The sequence below is a fragment of the Lethenteron reissneri genome, chromosome 70 (genome assembly GCF_015708825.2).
Source record: "Lethenteron reissneri isolate LAM-NWPU_2019-01 chromosome 70, ASM1570882v1, whole genome shotgun sequence".
Lineage (NCBI taxonomy): Eukaryota > Metazoa > Chordata > Hyperoartia > Petromyzontiformes > Petromyzontidae > Lethenteron > Lethenteron reissneri.
Window position 1 is genome coordinate 4,188,813 of NC_083848.1, and position 27,901 is coordinate 4,216,713.

At 42.2% G+C, this 27,901-nt stretch overlaps 8 non-coding genes across 8 annotated transcripts; all 8 read right to left on the minus strand.

The window, feature by feature from the left end:
- Positions 1-6,958: 6,958 nt before the first annotated feature.
- On the minus strand, positions 6,959-7,030 carry TRNAD-GUC (transfer RNA aspartic acid (anticodon GUC)). The gene has a single exon. It is a non-coding gene; the product is annotated as a tRNA-Asp (tRNA).
- A 6,396-nt stretch (positions 7,031-13,426) lies between these two features.
- TRNAD-GUC (transfer RNA aspartic acid (anticodon GUC)) lies at positions 13,427-13,498 on the minus strand. The gene has a single exon. It is a non-coding gene; the product is annotated as a tRNA-Asp (tRNA).
- A 549-nt stretch (positions 13,499-14,047) lies between these two features.
- On the minus strand, positions 14,048-14,119 carry TRNAD-GUC (transfer RNA aspartic acid (anticodon GUC)). The gene has a single exon. It is a non-coding gene; the product is annotated as a tRNA-Asp (tRNA).
- A 1,784-nt stretch (positions 14,120-15,903) lies between these two features.
- Positions 15,904-15,975, minus strand: TRNAD-GUC (transfer RNA aspartic acid (anticodon GUC)). Its single transcript has one exon. It is a non-coding gene; the product is annotated as a tRNA-Asp (tRNA).
- Positions 15,976-18,373: 2,398 nt separating this feature from the next.
- Positions 18,374-18,445, minus strand: TRNAD-GUC (transfer RNA aspartic acid (anticodon GUC)). Its single transcript has one exon. It is a non-coding gene; the product is annotated as a tRNA-Asp (tRNA).
- Positions 18,446-20,844: 2,399 nt separating this feature from the next.
- Positions 20,845-20,916, minus strand: TRNAD-GUC (transfer RNA aspartic acid (anticodon GUC)). The gene has a single exon. It is a non-coding gene; the product is annotated as a tRNA-Asp (tRNA).
- Positions 20,917-23,314: 2,398 nt separating this feature from the next.
- Positions 23,315-23,386, minus strand: TRNAD-GUC (transfer RNA aspartic acid (anticodon GUC)). Its single transcript has one exon. It is a non-coding gene; the product is annotated as a tRNA-Asp (tRNA).
- A 2,397-nt stretch (positions 23,387-25,783) lies between these two features.
- Positions 25,784-25,855, minus strand: TRNAD-GUC (transfer RNA aspartic acid (anticodon GUC)). The gene has a single exon. It is a non-coding gene; the product is annotated as a tRNA-Asp (tRNA).
- Positions 25,856-27,901: the final 2,046 nt, after the last annotated feature.

A 27,901-nucleotide genomic window follows, 5' to 3' on the forward strand; every position in this document is an offset into this window, starting at 1 on the left:
ACAAAGGTTGCAGCCCGGCCCCCGCCGCTGTCACTCTCTGGCCGTTGCACAAGCCATATCGGAATTTGCGACATGCTAAAACAATGAGTACAGTGTGACACCACCCGGGTAACTCCCGGGATCAAAATGGCCATTGGAAAGTGATCGCTTTATTGAGATGATTATGGTACTACCACAGGGTATTGTGAACGGTTCAGGAGGAGGAGAGGTCTGGATTTCTAAGTCTCACAGTACCGGTAAGAAGCGCCGGGTGGGGGATGCCCTCCACTGGGGTACAAATTCTGTCATTATTAGTATACGATCATGCAATGTTTCTATCTGCAAGCTGTCATAACTGAAACGATCTCCGTTATTGTTCGATTGAGAAATGGAGTGACCCACACCTCTGATACCATATGTGAGGAACCCAAAAATCTGATGCATGCGTAAAACACCCACAATGGGAATACGTAAACGTATAAACACCAACAAAATACATTTTAATATAAGAAAACAATTGTTGGCCCCATAACGCATCTGTCTGTGTGTGTACATACAGACGGTGGATGCAGGGGCCAACCTGTGTGCGATCGGAACGGTGCAATTGCTGACCAATGTCACTGTGGATGGCGCACACGCTGACGCACACCGGAGATGTGTCTTTGCGATGCAAGGCATGGTGGATGGTGGAGCGCATATGGATGGTGCGTTACGAATAAAATAAAACAAAACAAACCGCTGGAAGCAGCCATGCGAGCAGGCTACCTTGAGAGCGATCGCGAATGGATTGCGTGTCTGGAAAAACACTCGCTCTTTCAGATGCCGTACCAGCTTCGTCAACTCTTCGCTACCATTCTGCGTACCAGTACCGCCAGCTGACCAACAAAGAAGAAATGGTAAATCTTCTTGGTTCTTTCGGTAAAGTCACGTAGAAGGGAAGTAATAAAATAATAATAATAAAACATAATAAAATATTTCTCACGACGTTTTGGCCACAACGCAAGCAGCCGTCCTCAGGTGAAAACCAGGTCTGTCGAGGCGACAGCGTCTGAATGAAACAGCACACGTTCTTGGAGCATATATATAAGCTGGGTTGGAAGGGGGGAAAAGGGCGCCTTGACAAAATAATTTGCATATCAAGAGGAATTTAGCATATTTATGGGAAATGTAGGTATGTGATTAGTACTACTTATGCCCGTGCATTATGCAGGATTAGCAGCATCAAAGGCAGGGGATATGGGAAATGCAGGTCTGTGATTAGTACTAATTATGCCCGTGCATTATGCAGGATTAGCAGCATCAAAGGGAGGGGATATTGGAAATGCAGGTATTTGATTAGTACTACTTATACCCGTGCATTATGCAGGATTAGCAGCATCAAAGAAAATAAAATAAATGGTAAAGTTCAAGACCCTTCACAGCCTCCACGAGTTCCTCACGGCAGGTGGGATGGCTCTGTCGGACTTTGACGACCTCCCGCAGCTTTCCGAGTACCCACACTTGGTCTTGGACTCGCTGCTTGAGAACAACCATATCCGCCGCGAATTGGACACGAAGGACTTCCCATTTCGACTTCGGCGCAAACAGTTCCCCATTGTCCCAGCCTTCGCGATGACCATCAACAAGGCGCAAGGGCAAACTGTTCACAACCTGGGATTATATCTACCAACGCCATGCTTCTCGCACGGCCAACTGTACGTGGCACTATCGCGAGTCACGGCAAGATCCAACATCAAGGCGCTTATTGAGGGACCTGACGACGAGGAGGAAGACGGAGTGTACACGAAGAATATCCTGTATCGCCATATATTTCAATAGGTTGCATTCTATATTTGAATAAGTTGCATTCTTTAATATTGTCGATTGAGCATCTCATAAAAATACATATAACCTCACAAAAATAAACATAAAACAATCACCAAAACATATCTATTGTGTCCAGCCACTTTCAACTCCCCACCAACCAAGCATATACACACCGCCCGCGAAGCGGGCGGCGACTGCTAGTGTTGTAATACATGGGCGCCTCGCACACGCTCAAATCACCAACCCCGCGCCGACACTGCAGCCCGCGCGCTCGCTCTCTCACGCACCCCGATCCCCCCCGCGCAGACGCACCACATACACATCGCAGACACCACGCCGAGGTTCTATCCACGCACACAGAAATCACACGACACCGATATTATTCTGAACTAAAGTTTATTAATGGCGCCAATACACACTGCCTGGAGGGGGAATATTTTGCGAGAAGAGATTAACCTGACTCTGCCTGCGAACCCAGTCACTCAAGCGTTCTACCACGTACCTCGTAGCTGTACTCCCGGCGTCGCACGGACGCTGTGAGAGTCGGAGGGAGAGGGACGAGCGAAAACCTCACCTATCACTGCCTCGTAGCAGCACTCGCTGGCGAGGTGTTGATAGGTGCTGGGTTCGGCATTGACCGACAAAGAATCGCTGAAAGTTGTATTCTACATTTATCCTGATGTTTTGAGTCGCTTGCAGAGTCAAGGATTGTGATACGTTGCATTGTACTAAGCTATCAGAGTTGTATAAGAGGTTCTGCGACTACAATTGACAAGTTTTGAGAGTACTCACTCTCCAGCCAGCGACGAGCAGCTCACAGCAGGAGCCCTCTTGGAGGAAGGACGGAGAGCACGGAGGTTGAGCAATGGTAAGACGTTGCAAGCGCGAAGCTGGCAGCTGCCTGCCACAGAAGAGAGAACTGAGCAGTAGAAAGAGCCTGAGCTAGCGCAGCCCTGAAATAAGGGCGGGAGAGGCACCAGCGGGTGTCCGTGTGAAGCTGGCAGCAGCACGATCAAGAAGAGAGAAAGAGAGAGAAAGAGTGACGAGCAACGACAAGCAATCAACCTGGAGAAAGGGCGCAAAGCGCCAAACATCGACCAAGCGAGCATCGCAGAGGACCAGCAGCAGCGGACGAGCTGCGAGCACAATCGTGCATCGCCAGAGAGCACGGAGCAGGAGAGAGCGTTCAACCAGCACAGCCGAGCAAGAGTGTCGGCACCGTCGACCTGCGGACGTGCTGCGAGCGCAACAGGGCACCTTCAAAGACCAGCGTCGTGTCGACTCAGCTCATCCAGCAACAGAGAGGCCTGCTGCTGCCGCCAAGAGGGAACGCTGTGTGTATGACACACCCACACACACACACGACTCATCGTTCAACAGGGAACCAAGGCATTTTTGGTACAAGAAACGCCCCACCTCGGCGTCTGCTTAACGCAAAGAGTTGAGCAAGGAAACAATACGCCCACCCACGTGTAGTGTTGTAAAGGACGGACTAATAACTTCTTTATGGCCCACACAGTTTATTGTCTTAATTACACAGTCCCTAACACACAAGGGCTATACGGTCCCCTTACCCGTTAACCTGAGGAGGTACAGCCTCCGACCCTGCACAGCTCACACTCACACTTCGCTCCTATTCTAAGGAGCTACAGCCTCCGGACTTGCCGGCTATCTGATCTCCCCGCTAGCCTAGCGTCCTCCGGCTGGGACCTAGGGGAGGCACACTGACCCGCCGCTGGCCCGGCGGGTCCCCGACCTCTGGTCGCTCGAGACCTTCGCCCTGACAAGGGCGGGAAGGCTGGGAGCCAGGGCCCTATCCAGGACCTATGTCCCCTGACCACTGGTTACTCTGAGCCCTAGCCCTGACAAGGGCTGGAAGGCTTGGTCCAGGGTCCTATAGCTGTCTTCAGCCGACTTGGGTCTTCGTGTAGCAGAACTAACTAAGAGCTTTCAGCGCTCCGGCTTTTATACCTGTTCGTGGCCGGGTTGACCCCTCCGATTGGTCCTTCCCAATCTGGCGTTTGGATCCTACCTCACCCCATTTGACCCTAACCGTTTGATTGAGCGGGAAAACCTTGTTTACTAACTGCTCTCTCACAGCTTGCGAACAGCGAGTAGTTATCACCACTACACACGCATAACGCACCTATCGGGACTAATAGGAGTACTCCAAAGTTATCTTTGTGTTTCAAAAAGCGTGGCCATCCTAAGGTGGTGCGTTAACTATTAGCTGATCGTGAAAAGCATTGCTGCCCATTGAGTTACGTGGATACGGTCGTTTAGAAGTATTTTAGTCATTCTTTTTGTTAATTGCCTAACTGTACCAATTAATTCATTGATGAAACTAAACATATATAAACATCTACGTTACGAATCTACACACTCACAGGGATACTATTGTGTTAAACTATTTCTTTTGATCACAGTATCTTGCCCGTGAAGTTATTGAAGCCTTAGCCAATTGATAAGCATTCGCGAGACAATCAGGCACACTGCCGCACACCATTGTTCCAAGACATTTCGTTAATTGCAATATCTTACAAATGAATTCATTGAAGTCTGCTTTGCATTTGGGACATGTTTCTTTATTACTGTTCGTATAAATATTGTCTCATACATTTTTAAAGACTTTTTTCTATCGCCGTCTGAGTGGTGCCTTCCTAAGTTCATGCATAATAATCTTAATTGTAAGAACTGTATCCTGTGGTGAGATCTGAATTTTGAGACCTGACATGAACACTAAAACATAATCAGTAAAAGTTAAAGCGAGAATCATTGTATTATCCTGATTGATAATACAACCCTAGATAACGAAGCCGAGCCAAATTAGCATAATTAAATACACTTGCATAACGTTATACAATTACACCTTCCTAATTAGCACAGGCGAATTTACATAATTACATAAATTAGCATAATTTCGGCTAATGACACATTTTAAAAATTTTCATTCTGTTTTTATAATTTTTATAATTTTTCAAGACCGAATATATAAAACACCGGCTAGGGCTGGTACTCCACCCATCTAGCCGTACCAACGGTAATTCCTATTGAAGTATGTTGCCCTTTATATGCATGCATTTAAATAATGTATTATTTTATGATTCGCTTCCACGCAGCACTAAGGCGGTAGCTATTCGAACGGTTAAAATTGTATTTATTTATTTCAATTTTGATAGATTATCTAATTAGTCTTGGCCAGTAGTACCTAGTTTTCATGTAACTTTAACATGATCAAAATCAATTGAGTGCCCTTGTTGGCACGCATGTTCTGCTACTGCTGACAGATGTATTTGGGATAATTTTATATTTCTCTAATGTTCTTTTAGTCTCGCGCTGATCATTCGCAAAACCCATCCATCCAGTTCACAATGGAAGTGGAAGCTGAAAGAACTCTACCATTTCTGGATATTCTTAATTGTAAAATAACACACAATATTTACCTAAAGAAAACGCATACTGACGCCTATCGGAATGGAGAGTCACACCATCACCTCGCACAGACACCTGCTCTTATCAAGACGCTCATTTATCGAGCAAAGAAAGTTTCAGATGGTGACAGTCTGAGAAGTGAAATTCAACGTATTAATAAGCGCTGAAAATGAACGGTTACAATGATGCACAAATCAACAGGGCATTGAATGCCAACACCAAATCAAACAACACGAGCATTGAAACAAATGATCAATATACCGTACATTGCCGGAGTAAACTGATAAACGAGCCAGATGTTTGGAAAAACAAAACATCCGAGTCAGATTGGGCACAGAAGGTAAAAAACTGAAAATAATATCTTTAAAAGTTCAGGCTCTTTAGACCAGCAGGTTACTTAACGTTTGGTGAAAATCACGTGATAAAAGTGAACAGCAAGTCATTTTAAATAGTAATAACAATGAGAGCCAGTGGCCAAAACATTTAAAAAGTGTAGCTCTCCCCGACGGGGAATTGAACCCCGGTCTCCCGCGTGACAGGCGGGGACACTAACCACTATACTATCGAGGACTCGCTCTGAATGAGGGTGATTGTAGATTGGATAAAATTATAAGAAGTAGAAATGAACCCATATACTCGGCATATTACCGATTGAAATGAAGAGGGGTTTATCTTTAAAAGTTCAAGCTGGTTAGAGCAGCAGGTTACCTAACGATTAGGGAAAATCACGTGATTAAAGTCAAGAGCAAGTCCTTTCAAATAGTAATAACAATAAGGAGAGCCAGAGGCCAAAACATTTTTAAAAGAGTAGTTTTCCCCGACGGGGAATTGAACCCTGGTCTCCCGCGTTCCATGTGGGGAAATGAACGACGTTACTATCGAGGACTCGGTCAGAGTGGGGCTATTTCGTGATTGACAGCAATTATAACAAAAAAAACCTCATATTCTCAGTAAATAATAGCTTGAAATGATGAAGGATTCATCTTGAAAAGTTAAGGCTTTTGAGTGCAGCAGGTGATTTGACGTTTGGTGAAATTAACGTTATAAAAGGGAACAGCAAGTGATTTTAAATTGTAATAACAATGAGAGCCAGTGGCCAAAACATTTTAAAAAGTGTAGCTCTCCCCGACGGGGAATTGAACCCCGGTCTCCCACGTGACAGGCGGGGATACTAACCACTATACCATCGAGGACTCGCTCAGAATGAGGCTGATTGTAGATTGACTGATATTATAACAAGTAGAAATGAACCCATATACTCGGCATATTACCGATTGAAATGAAGAGGGGTTTATCTTTAAAAGTTCAAGCTGGTTAGAGCAGCAGGTTACCTAACGATTAGGGAAAATCACGTGATTAAAGTCAAGAGCAAGTCCTTTTAAATTGTAATAACAATGAGAGCCAGTGGCCATTTTTAAAAAAAGAGTTGCTCTTCCCGACGGGGAATTGAACCCTGGTCTCCCGCGTTACACGTGGGGAACCTAACGACTTTACTATCGGGGACTCGGTCAGAGTGGGACAGATTTGTGATTGACAGAAATTATAACTAGAAATAAACTCTAATACTCATTAAATAATCGTTTGAAATGAAGAAGGATTCATCTTTAAAAGTTCAGGCTTTTAAGTGCAGCAGGTGACTCAACGTTTGGTGAAAATCACGGGATAAAAGTGAACAGCAAGTCATTTTAAATTGTAATAACAATGAGAGCCAGTGGCCATTTTATTTTTTAAAAGAGTTGCTCTCCCCGACGGGGAATTGAACCCCGGTCTCCCGCGTGACAGGCGGGGATACTAACCACTATACTATCGAGGACTCGCTCAGAATGAGGCTGATTGTAGATTGACTGATATTATAACAAGTAGAAATCAACCCCGATACTCGGCATATTACCGATTGAAATGAAGAGGGGTTTATCTTTAAAAGTTCAAGCTGGTTAGAGCAGCAGGTTACCTAACGATTAGGGAAAATCACGTGATTAAAGAGCAAGTCCTTTCAAATAGTAATAACAATAAGGAGAGCCAGAGGTCAAAACATTTTTAAAAGAGTAGTTCTCCCCGACGGGGATTTGAACCCTGGTCTCCCGCGTTCCATGTGGGGAGACTAACGACGTTACTATCGAGGACTCGGTCAGAGTGGGGCTAATTCGTGATTGACAGCAATTATAACAAAAAAAACTCATATTCTCAGTAAATAATAGCTTGAAATGAAGAAGGATTAATCTTTAAAAGTTCAGGCTTTTGAGGGCAGCAGGTGACACAACGTTTGGTGCAAATCACGTGATAAAAGTGAACAGCAAGTCAATTTAAATTGTTATAACAATGAGAGCCAGTGGCCATTTTCTTTTTTAAAAGAGTAGTTCTCCCTGACGGGGATTTGAACCCTGGTCTCCCGCGTTCCATGTGGGGAAACTAACGACGTTCCTATCGAGGACTCGGTCAGAGTGGGGCTAATTCGTGATTGACAGCAATTATAACAAAAAAAACTCATATTCTCAGTAAATAATAGCTTGAAATGATGAAGGATTCATCTTTAAAAGTTCAGGCTTTTGAGTGAAGCAGGTGATTTGACGTTTGGTGAAATTAACGTTATAAAAGGGAACAGCAAGTGATTTTAAATTGTAATAACAATGAGAGCCAGTGGCCAAAACATTTAAAAAAGTGTAGCTCTCCCCGACGGGGAATTGAACCCCGGTCTCCCGCGTGACAGGCGGGGATACTAACCACTCTACTATCGAGGACTCGTTCAGAATGCGACTGATTCTAGATTGACTGATATTATAACAAGTAGAAATGAACCCATATACTCGGCATATTACCGATTGAAATGAAGAGGGGTTTATCTTTAAAAGTTCAAGCTGGTTAGAGCAGCAGGTTACCTAACGATTAGAAAAAATCACGTGATTAAAGTCAAGAGCAAGTCCTTTCAAATAGTAATAACAATAAGGAGAGCCAGAGGCCAAACCATTTTTAAAAGAGTAGTTCTCCCCGACGGGGAATTGAACCCTGGTCTCCCGCGTTACATGTGGGGAACCTAACGACTTTATTATCGGGGACTCGGTCAGAGTGGGGCAGATTTTTGATTGACAGAAATTATAACTAGAAATAAACTCTAATACTCAATAAATAATCGTTTGAAATGAAGCAGGATTCATCTTTAAAAGTTGAGGATTTTAAGTGCAGCTGGTGATTTGATGTTTGGTGAAATTAACGTTATAAAAGGGAATAGCAAGTGATTTTCAATAGCAATATCAATGAGAGCCAGTGGCCATTTTCTTTTTTAAAAGAGTTACTCACCCCAACGGGGAATTGAACCCCAGTCTCCCGCGTGACAGGCGGGTATACTAACCACTATACTATCGAGGACTCGCTCAAAATGCAACTGATTCTAGATTAACTGATATTATAACAAGTAGATATGAACCCATATACTCGGCATATTACCGATTTAAATGAAGAGGGGTTTATCTTTAAAAGTTCAAGCTGGTTAGAGCAGCAGGTTGCCTAACGATTAGGGAAAATCACGTGATTAAAGTCAAGAGCAAGTCCTTTCAAATAGTAATAACAATAAGGAGAGCCAGAGGCCAAAACATTTTTAAAAGAGTAGTTCTCCCCGATGGGGAATTGAACCCTGGTCTCCCGCGTTCCATATGGGGAAACGAACGACGTTACTATCGAGGACTCGGTCAGAGTGGAGCTAATTCGAGATTGACAGCAATTATAATAAAAAAACTCATATTCTCAGTAAATAATAGCTTGAAATGAAGAAGGATTCATCTTTAAAAGTTTAGGCTTTTGAGTGCAGCTGGTGATTTGACGTTTGCTGAAATTAACGTTATGAAAGAAAATAGCAAGTGATTTTAAATTGTAATAACAATGAGAGCCAGTGGTCAAAACATTTTAAAAAGTGTAGCTTTCCCCGATTGGGAATTGAACCCCTGTCTCACGCGTGACAGGCGGAGATACTAACCACTATACTATCGAGGACTCGCTCAGAATGCGACTGATTCTAGATTGACTGATATTATAACAAGTAGAAATGAACCCATATACTCGGCATATTACCGATTGAAATGAAGAGGGGTTTATCTTTAAAAGTTCAAGCTGGTTAGAGCAGCAGGTAACCTAACGATTAGGGAAAATCACGTGATTAAAGTCAAGAGCAGGTGCTTTTAAATTTTAATAACAATGAGAGCCAGTGGCCATTTTTTAAAAAAGAGTTGCTCTTCCCGACGGGGAATTGAACCCTGGTCTCCCGCGCTACATGTGGGGAACCTAACGACTTTACTATCGGGGACTCGGTCAGAGTGGGGCTTATTCGTGATTGACAGCAATTATAACAAAAAAACTCATATTCTCAGTAAATAATAGCTTGAAATGATGAAGGATTCATCTTTAAAAGTTAAGGCTTTTAAGTGCAGCAGGTGATTTGACGTGTGGTGAAATTAACGTTATAAAAGGGAACAGCAAGTCATTTTCAATTGTAATAACAACTAGCAGTCGCCGCCCGCTTCGCGGGCGGTGTGTATATGCTTGGTTGGTGGGGAGTTGAAAGTGGCTGGACACAATAGATATGTTTTGGTGATTGTTTTATGTTTATTTTTGTGAGGTTATATGTATTTTTATGAGATGCTCAATCGACAATATTAAAGAATGCAACTTATTCAAATATAGAATGCAACCTATTGAAATATATGGCGATACAGGATATTCTTCGTGTACACTCCGTCTTCCTCCTCGTCGTCAGGTCCCTCAATAAGCGCCTTGATGTTGGATCTTGCCGTGACTCGCGATAGTGCCACGTACAGTTGGCCGTGCGAGAAGCATGGCGTTGGTAGATATAATCCCAGGTTGTGAACAGTTTGCCCTTGCGCCTTGTTGATGGTCATCGCGAAGGCTGGGACAATGGGGAACTGTTTGCGCCGAAGTCGAAATGGGAAGTCCTTCGTGTCCAATTCGCGGCGGATATGGTTGTTCTCAAGAAGCGAGTCCAAGACCAAGTGTGGGTACTCGGAAAGCTGCGGGAGGTCGTCAAAGTCCGACAGAGCCATCCCACCTGCCGTGAGGAACTCGTGGAGGCTGTGAAGGGTCTTGAACTTTACCATTTATTTTATTTTCTTTGATGCTGCTAATCCTGCATAATGCACGGGTATAAGTAGTACTAATCAAATACCTGCATTTCCCATATCCCCTCCCTTTGATGCTGCTAATCCTGCATAATGCACGGGCATAATTAGTACTAATCACAGACCTGCATTTCCCATATCCCCTGCCTTTGATGCTGCTAATCCTGCATAATGCACGGGCATAAGTAGTACTAATCACATACCTACATTTCCCATAAATATGCTAAATTCCTCTTGATATGCAAATTATTTTGTCAAGGCGCCCTTTTCCTCCCTTCCAACCCAGCTTATATATATGCTCCAAGAACGTGTGCTGTTTCATTCAGACGCTGTCGCCTCGACAGACCTGGTTTTCACCTGAGGACGGCTGCTTGCGTTGTGGCCAAAACGTCGTGAGAAATATTTTATTATGTTTTATTATTATTATTTTATTACTTCCCTTCTACGTGACTTTACCGAAAGAACCAAGAAGATTTACCATTTCTTCTTTGTTGGTCAGCTGGCGGTACTGGTACGCAGAATGGTAGCGAAGAGTTGACGAAGCTGGTACGGCATCTGAAAGAGCGAGTGTTTTTCCAGACACGCAATCCATTCGCGATCGCTCTCAAGGTAGCCTGCTCGCATGGCTGCTTCCAGCGGTTTGTTTTGTTTTATTTTATTCGTAACGCACCATCCATATGCGCTCCACCATCCACCATGCCTTGCATCGCAAAGACACATCTCCGGTGTGCGTCAGCGTGTGCGCCATCCACAGTGACATTGGTCAGCAATTGCACCGTTCCGATCGCACACAGGTTGGCCCCTGCATCCACCGTCTGTATGTACACACACAGACAGATGCGTTATGGGGCCAACAATTGTTTTCTTATATTAAAATGTATTTTGTTGGTGTTTATACGTTTACGTATTCCCATTGTGGGTGTTTTACGCATGCATCAGATTTTTGGGTTCCTCACATATGGTATCAGAGGTGTGGGTCACTCCATTTCTCAATCGAACAATAACGGAGATCGTTTCAGTTATGACAGCTTGCAGATAGAAACATTGCATGATCGTATACTAATAATGACAGAATTTGTACCCCAGTGGAGGGCATCCCCCACCCGGCGCTTCTTACCGGTACTGTGAGACTTAGAAATCCAGACCTCTCCTCCTCCTGAACCGTTCACAATACCCTGTGGTAGTACCATAATCATCTCAATAAAGCGATCACTTTCCAATGGCCATTTTGATCCCGGGAGTTACCCGGGTGGTGTCACACTGTACTCATTGTTTTAGCATGTCGCAAATTCCGATATGGCTTGTGCAACGGCCAGAGAGTGACAGCGGCGGGGGCCGGGCTGCAACCTTTGTAGACCGTTTATTACATTTCAAAGTGCATGGGATTGTGACTCCAAAACATGATAAATGTACAGTAACGCCAACTGCATCCGTGCCAAACATGATACGCGGACACATGCTGCATATTATGCAACACATGCCCTTACCAGCAGCAGCATGCACAACATCTGAATTACACAACCGAAGTAGACAGCAAGCCGTCCATGGAGACGTGATCAACGTCAATACATAATAATGGTAATAAGCCGGATAAACCGAAAAGTACCCATTGTACCCATCAAACAGTCAGCTGGGTTGCCCCATGGGGGTATTGACCCATGGGCGAAACTGTAGGGGTGCGCTACGCAACTGGCCGTGGTCCCGGCAGGTGAAGCTGCCAGCTCAGTCCGCTAAGACTTACTGTATAGCGACCCCTGCCTACTCGTAAGGTAAAGTTGTTTGGGGACTCCACTAATCGCAGCACGCAGCACCCATTTTTTACATAAATAAACGTAATATTAGCGTAACTACCATTCGCACACTTGAATACACACCACACTCACACAGCGCAGGGTCTGCGCCCACAGTGCACTGCAGCACTGCGGCGCAGACCTTGCCAAACCTATGCTATCGCTCTCTTCCGGGCGTGTTAATTATTTATTTTTTATCGAATCAAAGTGAGCTGAGGCTTTTTGCCGGCTGTTTTATTTTCATCGAATCAGAGCGAGCTGTTTGGGCGGGTCCGTAAATAAATTAAAGTCCAGATACGCACGCAGACGACCAAACCAGCGTAGTTGTTTAAGATGAGAGCCAGTGGCCAAAACATTTTAAAAAGTGTAGCTCTCCCCGATGGGGAATTGAACCCCGGTCTCCCGCATGACAGGCAGGGATACTAACCACTATACTATCGAGGACTCGGCAGAATGAGGCTGATTGTAGATTGACTGATATTATAACAAGTAGAAATCAACCCCGATACTCGGCATATTACCGATTGAAATGAAGAGGGGTTTATCTTTAAAAGTTCAAGCTGGTTAGAGCAGCAGGTTACCTAACGATTAGGGAAAATCACGTGATTAAAGAGCAAGTCCTTTCAAATAGTAATAACAATAAGGAGAGCCAGAGGTCAAAACATTTTTAAAAGAGTAGTTCTCCCCGACGGGGATTTGAACCCTGGTCTCCCGCGTTCCATGTGGGGAGACTAACGACGTTACTATCGAGGACTCGGTCAGAGTGGGGCTAATTCGTGATTGACAGCAATTATAACAAAAAAAACTCATATTCTCAGTAAATAATAGCTTGAAATGAAGAAGGATTAATCTTTAAAAGTTCAGGCTTTTGAGGGCAGCAGGTGACACAACGTTTGGTGCAAATCACGTGATAAAAGTGAACAGCAAGTCAATTTAAATTGTTATAACAATGAGAGCCAGTGGCCATTTTCTTTTTTAAAAGAGTAGTTCTCCCTGACGGGGATTTGAACCCTGGTCTCCCGCGTTCCATGTGGGGAAACTAACGACGTTCCTATCGAGGACTCGGTCAGAGTGGGGCTAATTCGTGATTGACAGCAATTATAACAAAAAAAACTCATATTCTCAGTAAATAATAGCTTGAAATGATGAAGGATTCATCTTTAAAAGTTAAGGCTTTTGAGTGCAGCAGGTTATTTGACGTTTGGTGAAATTAACGTTATAAAAGGGAACAGCAAGTGATTTTAAATTGTAATAACAATGAGAGCCAGTGGCCAAAACATTTTAAAAAGTGTAGCTCTCCCCGACGGGGGATTGAACCCCGGTCTCCCGCGTGACAGGCGGGTATACTAACCACTATACTATCGAGGACTCGATCAGAATGCGACTGATTCTAGATTGACTGATATTATAACAAGTAGAAATGAACCCATATACTCGGCATATTACCGATTGAAATGAAGAGGGGTTTATCTTTAAAAGTTCAAGCTGGTTAGAGCAGCAGGTTACCTAACGATTAGAAAAAATCACGTGATTAAAGTCAAGAGCAAGTCCTTTCAAATAGTAATAACAATAAGGAGAGCCAGAGGCCAAACCATTTTTAAAAGAGTAGTTCTCCCCGACGGGGAATTGAACCCTGGTCTCCCGCGTTCCATGTGGGGAAACGAACGACGTTACTATCGAGGACTCGGTCAGAGTGGGGCTAATTCGTGATTGACAGCAATTATAACAAAAAAACTCATATTCTCAGTAAATAATAGCTTGAAATGATGAAGGATTCATCTTTAAAAGTTAAGGCTTTTAAGTGCAGCAGGTGATTTGACGTTTGGTGAAATTAACGTTATAAAAGGGAACAGCAAGTCATTTTAAATTGTAATAACAATGAGAGCCAGTGGCCAAAACATTTTAAAAAGTGTAGCTCTCCCCGACGGGGAATTGAACCCCGGTCTCCCGCGTGACAGGCGGGGATACTAACCACTATACTATCGAGGACTCGCTCAGAATGAGGCTGATTGTAGATTGACTGATATTATAACAAGTAGAAATCAACCCCGATACTCGGCATATTACCGATTGAAATGAAGAGGGGTTTATCTTTAAAAGTTCAAGCTGGTTAGAGCAGCAGGTTACCTAACGATTAGGGAAAATCACGTGATTAAAGTCAAGAGCAGGTGCTTTTAAATTTTAATAACAATGAGAGCCAGTGGCCATTTTTTTAAAAAGAGTTGCTCTTCCCGACGGGGAATTGAACCCTGGTCTCCCGCGTTACATGTGGGGAACCTAACGACTTTACTATCGGGGACTCGGTCAGAGTGGGGCAGAATTGTGATTGACAGAAATTAGAACTAGAAATAAACTCTAATACTCATTAAATAATCGTTTGAAATGAAGAAGGATTCATCTTTAAAAGTTCAGGCTTTTAAGTGCAGCAGGTGACTCAAGGTTTGGTTAAAATCGCGTGATAAAGTGAACAGCAAGTCATTTTAAATTGTAATAACAATGAGAGCCAGTGGCCATTTTCTTTTTTAAAAGAGTTGCTCTCCCCGACGGGAAATTGAACCCCGGTCTCCCGCGTGACAGGCAGGGATACTAACCACTATACTATCGAGGACTCGCTCAGAATGAGGCTGATTGTAGATTGACTGATATTATAACAAGTAGAAATGAACCCATATACTCGGCATATTACCGATTGAAATGAAGAGGGGTTTATCTTTAAAAGTTCAAGCTGGTTAGAGCAGCAGGTGACTCAACGTTTGGTGAAAATCATGCGATAAAAGTGAACAGCAAGTCATTTTAAATTGTAATAACAATGAGAGCCAGTGGCCATTTTTTAAAAAAGAGTTGCTCTTCCCGACGGGGAATTGAACCCTGGTCTCCCGCGTTACATGTGGGGAACCTAACGACTTTACTATCGGGGACTCGGTCAGAGTGGGGCAGATTTGTGATTGACAGAAATTATAACTAGAAATAAACTCTAATACTCAATAAATAATCGTTTGAAATGAAGAAGGATTCATCTTTAAAAGTTCAGGCTTTTAAGTGCAGCAGGTGACTCAACGTTTGGTGAAAATCACGGGATAAAAGTGAACAGCAAGTCATTTTAAATTGTAATAACAATGAGAGCCAGTGGCCATTTTATTTTTTAAAAGAGTTGCTCTCCCCGACGGGGAAATGAACCCCGGTCTCCCGCGTGACAGGCGGGGATACTAACCACTATACTATCGAGGACTCGCTCTGAATGAGGCTGATTGTAGATTGACTGATATTATAACAAGTAGAAATCAACCCCGATACTCGGCATATTACCGATTGAAATGAAGAGGGGGTTATCTTTAAAAGTTCAAGCTGGTTAGAGCAGCAGGTTACCTAACGATTAGGGAAAATCATGTGATTAAAGAGCAATTCCTTTCAAATAGTAATAACAATAAGGAGAGCCAGAGGTCAAAACATTTTTAAAAGAGTAGTTCTCCCCGACGGGGATTTGAACCCTGGTCTTCCGCGTTCCATGTGGGGAAACTAACGACGTTCCTATAGAGGACTCGGTCAGAGTGAGGCTAATTCGTGATTGACAGCAATTATAACAAAAAAAACTCATGTTCTCAGTAAATAATAGCTTGAAATGATGAAGGATTCATCTTTAAAAGTTAAGGCTTTTAAGTGCAGCAGGTGATTTGACGTTTGGTGAAATTAACGTTATAAAAGGGAACAGCAAGTCATTTTAAATTGTAATAACAATGAGAGCCAGTGGCCTAAACATTTTAAAAAGTGTAGCTCTCCCCGACGGGGAATTGAACCCCGGTCTCCCGCGTGACAGGCGGGGATACTAACCACTATACTATCGAGGACTCGCTCAGAATGCAAATGATTCTAGATTGACTGATATTATAACAAGTAGAAATCAACCCCGATACTCGGCATATTACCGATTGAAATGAAGAGGGGGTTATCTTTAAAAGTTCAAGCTGGTTAGAGCAGCAGGTAACCTAACGATTAGGGAAAATCACGTGATTAAAGTCAAGAGCAAGTCCTTTTAAATTGTAATAACAATGAGAGCCAGTGGCCATTTTTTAAAAAAGAGTTGCTCTTCCCGACGGGGAATTGAACCCTGGTCTCCCGCGTTACATGCGGGGAACCTAACGACTTTACTATCGGGGACTCGGTCAGAGTGGGGCAGATTTGTGATTGACAGAAATTATAACTAGAAATAAACTCTAAAACTCATTAAATAATCGTTTGAAATGAAGAAGGATTCATCTTTAAAAGTTCAGGCTTTTAAGTGCAGCAGGTGACTCAAGGTTTGGTTAAAATCGCGTGATAAAGTGAAAAGCAAGTTATTTTAAATTGTAATAACAATGAGAGCCAGTGGCCATTTTCTTTTTTAAAAGAGTTGCTCTTCCCGACGGGGAATTGAACCCCGGTCTCCCGCGTGACAGGCGGGAATACTAACCACTATACTATCGAGGACTCGCTCTGAATGAGGCTGATTGTAGATTGACTGATATTATAACAAGTAGAAATCAACCCCGATACTCGGCATATTACCGATTGAAATGAAGAGGGGGTTATCTTTAAAAGTTCAAGCTGGTTAGAGCAGCAGGCTACCTAACGATTGGGAAAATCACGTGATTAAAGTAAAGAGCAAGTCCTTTTAAATTGTAATAACAATGAGAGCCAGTGGCCATTTTTTAAAAAGAGTTGCTCTTCCCGACGGGGAATTGAACCCCGGTCTCCCGCGTGACAGGCAGGGATACTAACCACTATACTATCGAGGACTCGCTCAGAATGAGGCTGATTGTAGATTGACTGATATTATAACAAGTAGAAATGAACCCATATTCTCGGCATATTACCGATTGAAATGAAGAGGGGTTTATCTTTAAAAGTTCAAGCTGGTTAGAGCAGCAGGTGACTCAACGTTTGGTGAAAATCATGTGATAAAAGTGAACAGCAAGTCATTTTAAATTGTAATAGCAATGAGAGCCAGTGGCCATTTTTTAAAAAAGAGTTGCTCTTCCCGACGGGGAATTGAACCCTGGTCTCCCGCGTTACATGTGGGGAACCTAACGACTTTACTATCGGGGACTCGGTCAGAGTGGGGCAGATTTGTGATTGACAGAAATTATAACTAGAAATAAACTCTAATACTCAATAAATAATCGTTTGAAATGAAGAAGGATTCATCTTTAAAAGTTCAGGCTTTTAAGTGCAGCAGGTGACTCAACGTTTGGTGAAAATCACGGGATAAAAGTGAACAGCAAGTCATTTTAAATTGTAATAACAATGAGAGCCAGTGGCCATTTTTTTAAAAAGAGTTGCTCTTCCCGACGGGGAATTGAACCCTGGTCTCCCGCGTTACATGTGGGGAACCTAACGACTTTACTATCGGGGACTCGGTCAGAGTGGGGCAGATTTGTGATTGACAGAAATTATAACTAGAAATAAACTCTAAAACTCATTAAATAATCGTTTGAAATGAAGAAGGATTCATCTTTAAAAGTTCAGGCTTTTAAGTTCAGCAGGTGACTCAAGGTTTGGTTAAAATCGCGTGATAAAGTGAAAAGCAAGTTATTTTAAATTGTAATAACAATGAGAGCCAGTGGCCATTTTCTTTTTTAAAAGAGTTGCTCTTCCCGACGGGGAATTGAACCCCGGTCTCCCGCGTGACAGGCGGGGATACTAACCACTATACTATCGAGGACTCGCTCTGAATGAGGCTGATTGTAGATTGACTGATATTATAACAAGTAGAAATCAACCCCGATACTCGGCATATTACCGATTGAAATGAAGAGGGGGTTATCTTTAAAAGTTCAAGCTGGTTAGAGCAGCAGGTTACCTAACGATTAGGGAAAATCATGTGATTAAAGAGCAATTCCTTTCAAATAGTAATAACAATAAGGAGAGCCAGAGGTCAAAACATTTTTAAAAGAGTAGTTCTCCCCGACGGGGATTTGAACCCTGGTCTTCCGCGTTCCATGTGGGGAAACTAACGACGTTCCTATAGAGGACTCGGTCAGAGTGAGGCTAATTCGTGATTGACAGCAATTATAACAAAAAAAACTCATGTTCTCAGTAAATAATAGCTTGAAATGATGAAGGATTCATCTTTAAAAGTTAAGGCTTTTAAGTGCAGCAGGTGATTTGACGTTTGGTGAAATTAACGTTATAAAAGGGAACAGCAAGTCATTTTAAATTGTAATAACAATGAGAGCCAGTGGCCTAAACATTTTAAAAAGTGTAGCTCTCCCCGACGGGGAATTGAACCCCGGTCTCCCGCGTGACAGGCGGGGATACTAACCACTATACTATCGAGGACTCGCTCAGAATGCAAATGATTCTAGATTGACTGATATTATAACAAGTAGAAATCAACCCCGATACTCGGCATATTACCGATTGAAATGAAGAGGGGGTTATCTTTAAAAGTTCAAGCTGGTTAGAGCAGCAGGTAACCTAACGATTAGGGAAAATCACGTGATTAAAGTCAAGAGCAAGTCCTTTTAAATTGTAATAACAATGAGAGCCAGTGGCCATTTTTTAAAAAAGAGTTGCTCTTCCCGACGGGGAATTGAACCCTGGTCTCCCGCGTTACATGCGGGGAACCTAACGACTTTACTATCGGGGACTCGGTCAGAGTGGGGCAGATTTGTGATTGACAGAAATTATAACTAGAAATAAACTCTAAAACTCATTAAATAATCGTTTGAAATGAAGAAGGATTCATCTTTAAAAGTTCAGGCTTTTAAGTGCAGCAGGTGACTCAAGGTTTGGTTAAAATCGCGTGATAAAGTGAAAAGCAAGTTATTTTAAATTGTAATAACAATGAGAGCCAGTGGCCATTTTCTTTTTTAAAAGAGTTGCTCTTCCCGACGGGGAATTGAACCCCGGTCTCCCGCGTGACAGGCGGGAATACTAACCACTATACTATCGAGGACTCGCTCTGAATGAGGCTGATTGTAGATTGACTGATATTATAACAAGTAGAAATCAACCCCGATACTCGGCATATTACCGATTGAAATGAAGAGGGGGTTATCTTTAAAAGTTCAAGCTGGTTAGAGCAGCAGGCTACCTAACGATTGGGAAAATCACGTGATTAAAGTAAAGAGCAAGTCCTTTTAAATTGTAATAACAATGAGAGCCAGTGGCCATTTTTTAAAAAAGAGTTGCTCTTCCCGACGGGGAATTGAACCCCGGTCTCCCGCGTGACAGGCAGGGATACTAACCACTATACTATCGAGGACTCGCTCAGAATGAGGCTGATTGTAGATTGACTGATATTATAACAAGTAGAAATGAACCCATATTCTCGGCATATTACCGATTGAAATGAAGAGGGGTTTATCTTTAAAAGTTCAAGCTGGTTAGAGCAGCAGGTGACTCAACGTTTGGTGAAAATCATGTGATAAAAGTGAACAGCAAGTCATTTTAAATTGTAATAGCAATGAGAGCCAGTGGCCATTTTTTAAAAAAGAGTTGCTCTTCCCGACGGGGAATTGAACCCTGGTCTCCCGCGTTACATGTGGGGAACCTAACGACTTTACTATCGGGGACTCGGTCAGAGTGGGGCAGATTTGTGATTGACAGAAATTATAACTAGAAATAAACTCTAATACTCAATAAATAATCGTTTGAAATGAAGAAGGATTCATCTTTAAAAGTTCAGGCTTTTAAGTGCAGCAGGTGACTCAACGTTTGGTGAAAATCACGGGATAAAAGTGAACAGCAAGTCATTTTAAATTGTAATAACAATGAGAGCCAGTGGCCATTTTTTTAAAAAGAGTTGCTCTTCCCGACGGGGAATTGAACCCTGGTCTCCCGCGTTACATGTGGGGAACCTAACGACTTTACTATCGGGGACTCGGTCAGAGTGGGGCAGATTTGTGATTGACAGAAATTATAACTAGAAATAAACTCTAAAACTCATTAAATAATCGTTTGAAATGAAGAAGGATTCATCTTTAAAAGTTCAGGCTTTTAAGTTCAGCAGGTGACTCAAGGTTTGGTTAAAATCGCGTGATAAAGTGAAAAGCAAGTTATTTTAAATTGTAATAACAATGAGAGCCAGTGGCCATTTTCTTTTTTAAAAGAGTTGCTCTTCCCGACGGGGAATTGAACCCCGGTCTCCCGCGTGACAGGCGGGGATACTAACCACTATACTATCGAGGACTCGCTCTGAATGAGGCTGATTGTAGATTGACTGATATTATAACAAGTAGAAATCAACCCCGATACTCGGCATATTACCGATTGAAATGAAGAGGGGGTTATCTTTAAAAGTTCAAGCTGGTTAGAGCAGCAGGTTACCTAACGATTAGGGAAAATCATGTGATTAAAGAGCAATTCCTTTCAAATAGTAATAACAATAAGGAGAGCCAGAGGTCAAAACATTTTTAAAAGAGTAGTTCTCCCCGACGGGGATTTGAACCCTGGTCTTCCGCGTTCCATGTGGGGAAACTAACGACGTTCCTATAGAGGACTCGGTCAGAGTGAGGCTAATTCGTGATTGACAGCAATTATAACAAAAAAAACTCATGTTCTCAGTAAATAATAGCTTGAAATGATGAAGGATTCATCTTTAAAAGTTAAGGCTTTTAAGTGCAGCAGGTGATTTGACGTTTGGTGAAATTAACGTTATAAAAGGGAACAGCAAGTCATTTTAAATTGTAATAACAATGAGAGCCAGTGGCCTAAACATTTTAAAAAGTGTAGCTCTCCCCGACGGGGAATTGAACCCCGGTCTCCCGCGTGACAGGCGGGGATACTAACCACTATACTATCGAGGACTCGCTCAGAATGCAACTGATTCTAGATTGACTGATATTATAACAAGTAGAAATCAACCCCGATACTCGGCATATTACCGATTGAAATGAAGAGGGGGTTATCTTTAAAAGTTCAAGCTGGTTAGAGCAGCAGGTAACCTAACGATTAGGGAAAATCACGTGATTAAAGTCAAGAGCAAGTCCTTTTAAATTGTAATAACAATGAGAGCCAGTGGCCATTTTTTAAAAAAGAGTTGCTCTTCCCGACGGGGAATTGAACCCTGGTCTCCCGCGTTACATGCGGGGAACCTAACGACTTTACTATCGGGGACTCGGTCAGAGTGGGGCAGATTTGTGATTGACAGAAATTATAACTAGAAATAAACTCTAAAACTCATTAAATAATCGTTTGAAATGAAGAAGGATTCATCTTTAAAAGTTCAGGCTTTTAAGTGCAGCAGGTGACTCAAGGTTTGGTTAAAATCGCGTGATAAAGTGAAAAGCAAGTTATTTTAAATTGTAATAACAATGAGAGCCAGTGGCCATTTTCTTTTTTAAAAGAGTTGCTCTTCCCGACGGGGAATTGAACCCCGGTCTCCCGCGTGACAGGCGGGAATACTAACCACTATACTATCGAGGACTCGCTCTGAATGAGGCTGATTGTAGATTGACTGATATTATAACAAGTAGAAATCAACCCCGATACTCGGCATATTACCGATTGAAATGAAGAGGGGGTTATCTTTAAAAGTTCAAGCTGGTTAGAGCAGCAGGCTACCTAACGATTGGGAAAATCACGTGATTAAAGTAAAGAGCAAGTCCTTTTAAATTGTAATAACAATGAGAGCCAGTGGCCATTTTTTAAAAAGAGTTGCTCTTCCCGACGGGGAATTGAACCCCGGTCTCCCGCGTGACAGGCAGGGATACTAACCACTATACTATCGAGGACTCGCTCAGAATGAGGCTGATTGTAGATTGACTGATATTATAACAAGTAGAAATGAACCCATATTCTCGGCATATTACCGATTGAAATGAAGAGGGGTTTATCTTTAAAAGTTCAAGCTGGTTAGAGCAGCAGGTGACTCAACGTTTGGTGAAAATCATGTGATAAAAGTGAACAGCAAGTCATTTTAAATTGTAATAGCAATGAGAGCCAGTGGCCATTTTTTAAAAAAGAGTTGCTCTTCCCGACGGGGAATTGAACCCTGGTCTCCCGCGTTACATGTGGGGAACCTAACGACTTTACTATCGGGGACTCGGTCAGAGTGGGGCAGATTTGTGATTGACAGAAATTATAACTAGAAATAAACTCTAATACTCAATAAATAATCGTTTGAAATGAAGAAGGATTCATCTTTAAAAGTTCAGGCTTTTAAGTGCAGCAGGTGACTCAACGTTTGGTGAAAATCACGGGATAAAAGTGAACAGCAAGTCATTTTAAATTGTAATAACAATGAGAGCCAGTGGCCATTTTTTTAAAAAGAGTTGCTCTTCCCGACGGGGAATTGAACCCTGGTCTCCCGCGTTACATGTGGGGAACCTAACGACTTTACTATCGGGGACTCGGTCAGAGTGGGGCAGATTTGTGATTGACAGAAATTATAACTAGAAATAAACTCTAAAACTCATTAAATAATCGTTTGAAATGAAGAAGGATTCATCTTTAAAAGTTCAGGCTTTTAAGTTCAGCAGGTGACTCAAGGTTTGGTTAAAATCGCGTGATAAAGTGAAAAGCAAGTTATTTTAAATTGTAATAACAATGAGAGCCAGTGGCCATTTTCTTTTTTAAAAGAGTTGCTCTTCCCGACGGGGAATTGAACCCCGGTCTCCCGCGTGACAGGCGGGGATACTAACCACTATACTATCGAGGACTCGCTCTGAATGAGGCTGATTGTAGATTGACTGATATTATAACAAGTAGAAATCAACCCCGATACTCGGCATATTACCGATTGAAATGAAGAGGGGGTTATCTTTAAAAGTTCAAGCTGGTTAGAGCAGCAGGTTACCTAACGATTAGGGAAAATCATGTGATTAAAGAGCAATTCCTTTCAAATAGTAATAACAATAAGGAGAGCCAGAGGTCAAAACATTTTTAAAAGAGTAGTTCTCCCCGACGGGGATTTGAACCCTGGTCTTCCGCGTTCCATGTGGGGAAACTAACGACGTTCCTATAGAGGACTCGGTCAGAGTGAGGCTAATTCGTGATTGACAGCAATTATAACAAAAAAAACTCATGTTCTCAGTAAATAATAGCTTGAAATGATGAAGGATTCATCTTTAAAAGTTAAGGCTTTTAAGTGCAGCAGGTGATTTGACGTTTGGTGAAATTAACGTTATAAAAGGGAACAGCAAGTCATTTTAAATTGTAATAACAATGAGAGCCAGTGGCCTAAACATTTTAAAAAGTGTAGCTCTCCCCGACGGGGAATTGAACCCCGGTCTCCCGCGTGACAGGCGGGGATACTAACCACTATACTATCGAGGACTCGCTCAGAATGCAACTGATTCTAGATTGACTGATATTATAACAAGTAGAAATCAACCCCGATACTCGGCATATTACCGATTGAAATGAAGAGGGGGTTATCTTTAAAAGTTCAAGCTGGTTAGAGCAGCAGGTAACCTAACGATTAGGGAAAATCACGTGATTAAAGTCAAGAGCAAGTCCTTTTAAATTGTAATAACAATGAGAGCCAGTGGCCATTTTTTAAAAAAGAGTTGCTCTTCCCGACGGGGAATTGAACCCTGGTCTCCCGCGTTACATGCGGGGAACCTAACGACTTTACTATCGGGGACTCGGTCAGAGTGGGGCAGATTTGTGATTGACAGAAATTATAACTAGAAATAAACTCTAAAACTCATTAAATAATCGTTTGAAATGAAGAAGGATTCATCTTTAAAAGTTCAGGCTTTTAAGTGCAGCAGGTGACTCAAGGTTTGGTTAAAATCGCGTGATAAAGTGAAAAGCAAGTTATTTTAAATTGTAATAACAATGAGAGCCAGTGGCCATTTTCTTTTTAAAAGAGTTGCTCTTCCCGACGGGGAATTGAACCCCGGTCTCCCGCGTGACAGGCGGGAATACTAACCACTATACTATCGAGGACTCGCTCTGAATGAGGCTGATTGTAGATTGACTGATATTATAACAAGTAGAAATCAACCCCGATACTCGGCATATTACCGATTGAAATGAAGAGGGGGTTATCTTTAAAAGTTCAAGCTGGTTAGAGCAGCAGGCTACCTAACGATTGGGAAAATCACGTGATTAAAGTAAAGAGCAAGTCCTTTTAAATTGTAATAACAATGAGAGCCAGTGGCCATTTTTTAAAAAAGAGTTGCTCTTCCCGACGGGGAATTGAACCCCGGTCTCCCGCGTGACAGGCAGGGATACTAACCACTATACTATCGAGGACTCGCTCAGAATGAGGCTGATTGTAGATTGACTGATATTATAACAAGTAGAAATGAACCCATATTCTCGGCATATTACCGATTGAAATGAAGAGGGGTTTATCTTTAAAAGTTCAAGCTGGTTAGAGCAGCAGGTGACTCAACGTTTGGTGAAAATCATGTGATAAAAGTGAACAGCAAGTCATTTTAAATTGTAATAGCAATGAGAGCCAGTGGCCATTTTTTAAAAAAGAGTTGCTCTTCCCGACGGGGAATTGAACCCTGGTCTCCCGCGTTACATGTGGGGAACCTAACGACTTTACTATCGGGGACTCGGTCAGAGTGGGGCAGATTTGTGATTGACAGAAATTATAACTAGAAATAAACTCTAATACTCAATAAATAATCGTTTGAAATGAAGAAGGATTCATCTTTAAAAGTTCAGGCTTTTAAGTGCAGCAGGTGACTCAACGTTTGGTGAAAATCACGGGATAAAAGTGAACAGCAAGTCATTTTAAATTGTAATAACAATGAGAGCCAGTGGCCATTTTTTTAAAAAGAGTTGCTCTTCCCGACGGGGAATTGAACCCTGGTCTCCCGCGTTACATGTGGGGAACCTAACGACTTTACTATCGGGGACTCGGTCAGAGTGGGGCAGATTTGTGATTGACAGAAATTATAACTAGAAATAAACTCTAAAACTCATTAAATAATCGTTTGAAATGAAGAAGGATTCATCTTTAAAAGTTCAGGCTTTTAAGTTCAGCAGGTGACTCAAGGTTTGGTTAAAATCGCGTGATAAAGTGAAAAGCAAGTTATTTTAAATTGTAATAACAATGAGAGCCAGTGGCCATTTTCTTTTTTAAAAGAGTTGCTCTTCCCGACGGGGAATTGAACCCCGGTCTCCCGCGTGACAGGCGGGGATACTAACCACTATACTATCGAGGACTCGCTCTGAATGAGGCTGATTGTAGATTGACTGATATTATAACAAGTAGAAATCAACCCCGATACTCGGCATATTACCGATTGAAATGAAGAGGGGGTTATCTTTAAAAGTTCAAGCTGGTTAGAGCAGCAGGTTACCTAACGATTAGGGAAAATCATGTGATTAAAGAGCAATTCCTTCAAATAGTAATAACAATAAGGAGAGCCAGAGGTCAAAACATTTTTAAAAGAGTAGTTCTCCCCGACGGGGATTTGAACCCTGGTCTTCCGCGTTCCATGTGGGGAAACTAACGACGTTCCTATAGAGGACTCGGTCAGAGTGAGGCTAATTCGTGATTGACAGCAATTATAACAAAAAAAACTCATGTTCTCAGTAAATAATAGCTTGAAATGATGAAGGATTCATCTTTAAAAGTTAAGGCTTTTAAGTGCAGCAGGTGATTTGACGTTTGGTGAAATTAACGTTATAAAAGGGAACAGCAAGTCATTTTAAATTGTAATAACAATGAGAGCCAGTGGCCTAAACATTTTAAAAAGTGTAGCTCTCCCCGACGGGGAATTGAACCCCGGTCTCCCGCGTGACAGGCGGGGATACTAACCACTATACTATCGAGGACTCGCTCAGAATGCAACTGATTCTAGATTGACTGATATTATAACAAGTAGAAATCAACCCCGATACTCGGCATATTACCGATTGAAATGAAGAGGGGGTTATCTTTAAAAGTTCAAGCTGGTTAGAGCAGCAGGTAACCTAACGATTAGGGAAAATCACGTGATTAAAGTCAAGAGCAAGTCCTTTTAAATTGTAATAACAATGAGAGCCAGTGGCCATTTTTTAAAAAAGAGTTGCTCTTCCCGACGGGGAATTGAACCCTGGTCTCCCGCGTTACATGCGGGGAACCTAACGACTTTACTATCGGGGACTCGGTCAGAGTGGGGCAGATTTGTGATTGACAGAAATTATAACTAGAAATAAACTCTAAAACTCATTAAATAATCGTTTGAAATGAAGAAGGATTCATCTTTAAAAGTTCAGGCTTTTAAGTGCAGCAGGTGACTCAAGGTTTGGTTAAAATCGCGTGATAAAGTGAAAAGCAAGTTATTTTAAATTGTAATAACAATGAGAGCCAGTGGCCATTTTCTTTTTTAAAAGAGTTGCTCTTCCCGACGGGGAATTGAACCCCGGTCTCCCGCGTGACAGGCGGGAATACTAACCACTATACTATCGAGGACTCGCTCTGAATGAGGCTGATTGTAGATTGACTGATATTATAACAAGTAGAAATCAACCCCGATACTCGGCATATTACCGATTGAAATGAAGAGGGGGTTATCTTTAAAAGTTCAAGCTGGTTAGAGCAGCAGGCTACCTAACGATTGGGAAAATCACGTGATTAAAGTAAAGAGCAAGTCCTTTTAAATTGTAATAACAATGAGAGCCAGTGGCCATTTTTTAAAAAAGAGTTGCTCTTCCCGACGGGGAATTGAACCCCGGTCTCCCGCGTGACAGGCAGGGATACTAACCACTATACTATCGAGGACTCGCTCAGAATGAGGCTGATTGTAGATTGACTGATATTATAACAAGTAGAAATGAACCCATATTCTCGGCATATTACCGATTGAAATGAAGAGGGGTTTATCTTTAAAAGTTCAAGCTGGTTAGAGCAGCAGGTGACTCAACGTTTGGTGAAAATCATGTGATAAAAGTGAACAGCAAGTCATTTTAAATTGTAATAGCAATGAGAGCCAGTGGCCATTTTTTAAAAAAGAGTTGCTCTTCCCGACGGGGAATTGAACCCTGGTCTCCCGCGTTACATGTGGGGAACCTAACGACTTTACTATCGGGGACTCGGTCAGAGTGGGGCAGATTTGTGATTGACAGAAATTATAACTAGAAATAAACTCTAATACTCAATAAATAATCGTTTGAAATGAAGAAGGATTCATCTTTAAAAGTTCAGGCTTTTAAGTGCAGCAGGTGACTCAACGTTTGGTGAAAATCACGGGATAAAAGTGAACAGCAAGTCATTTTAAATTGTAATAACAATGAGAGCCAGTGGCCATTTTTTTAAAAAGAGTTGCTCTTCCCGACGGGGAATTGAACCCTGGTCTCCCGCGTTACATGTGGGGAACCTAACGACTTTACTATCGGGGACTCGGTCAGAGTGGGGCAGATTTGTGATTGACAGAAATTATAACTAGAAATAAACTCTAAAACTCATTAAATAATCGTTTGAAATGAAGAAGGATTCATCTTTAAAAGTTCAGGCTTTTAAGTTCAGCAGGTGACTCAAGGTTTGGTTAAAATCGCGTGATAAAGTGAAAAGCAAGTTATTTTAAATTGTAATAACAATGAGAGCCAGTGGCCATTTTCTTTTTTAAAAGAGTTGCTCTTCCCGACGGGGAATTGAACCCCGGTCTCCCGCGTGACAGGCGGGAATACTAACCACTATACTATCGAGGACTCGCTCTGAATGAGGCTGATTGTAGATTGACTGATATTATAACAAGTAGAAATCAACCCCGATACTCGGCATATTACCGATTGAAATGAAGAGGGGGTTATCTTTAAAAGTTCAAGCTGGTTAGAGCAGCAGGTTACCTAACGATTAGGGAAAATCACGTGATTAAAGTAAAGAGCAAGTCCCTTTAAATT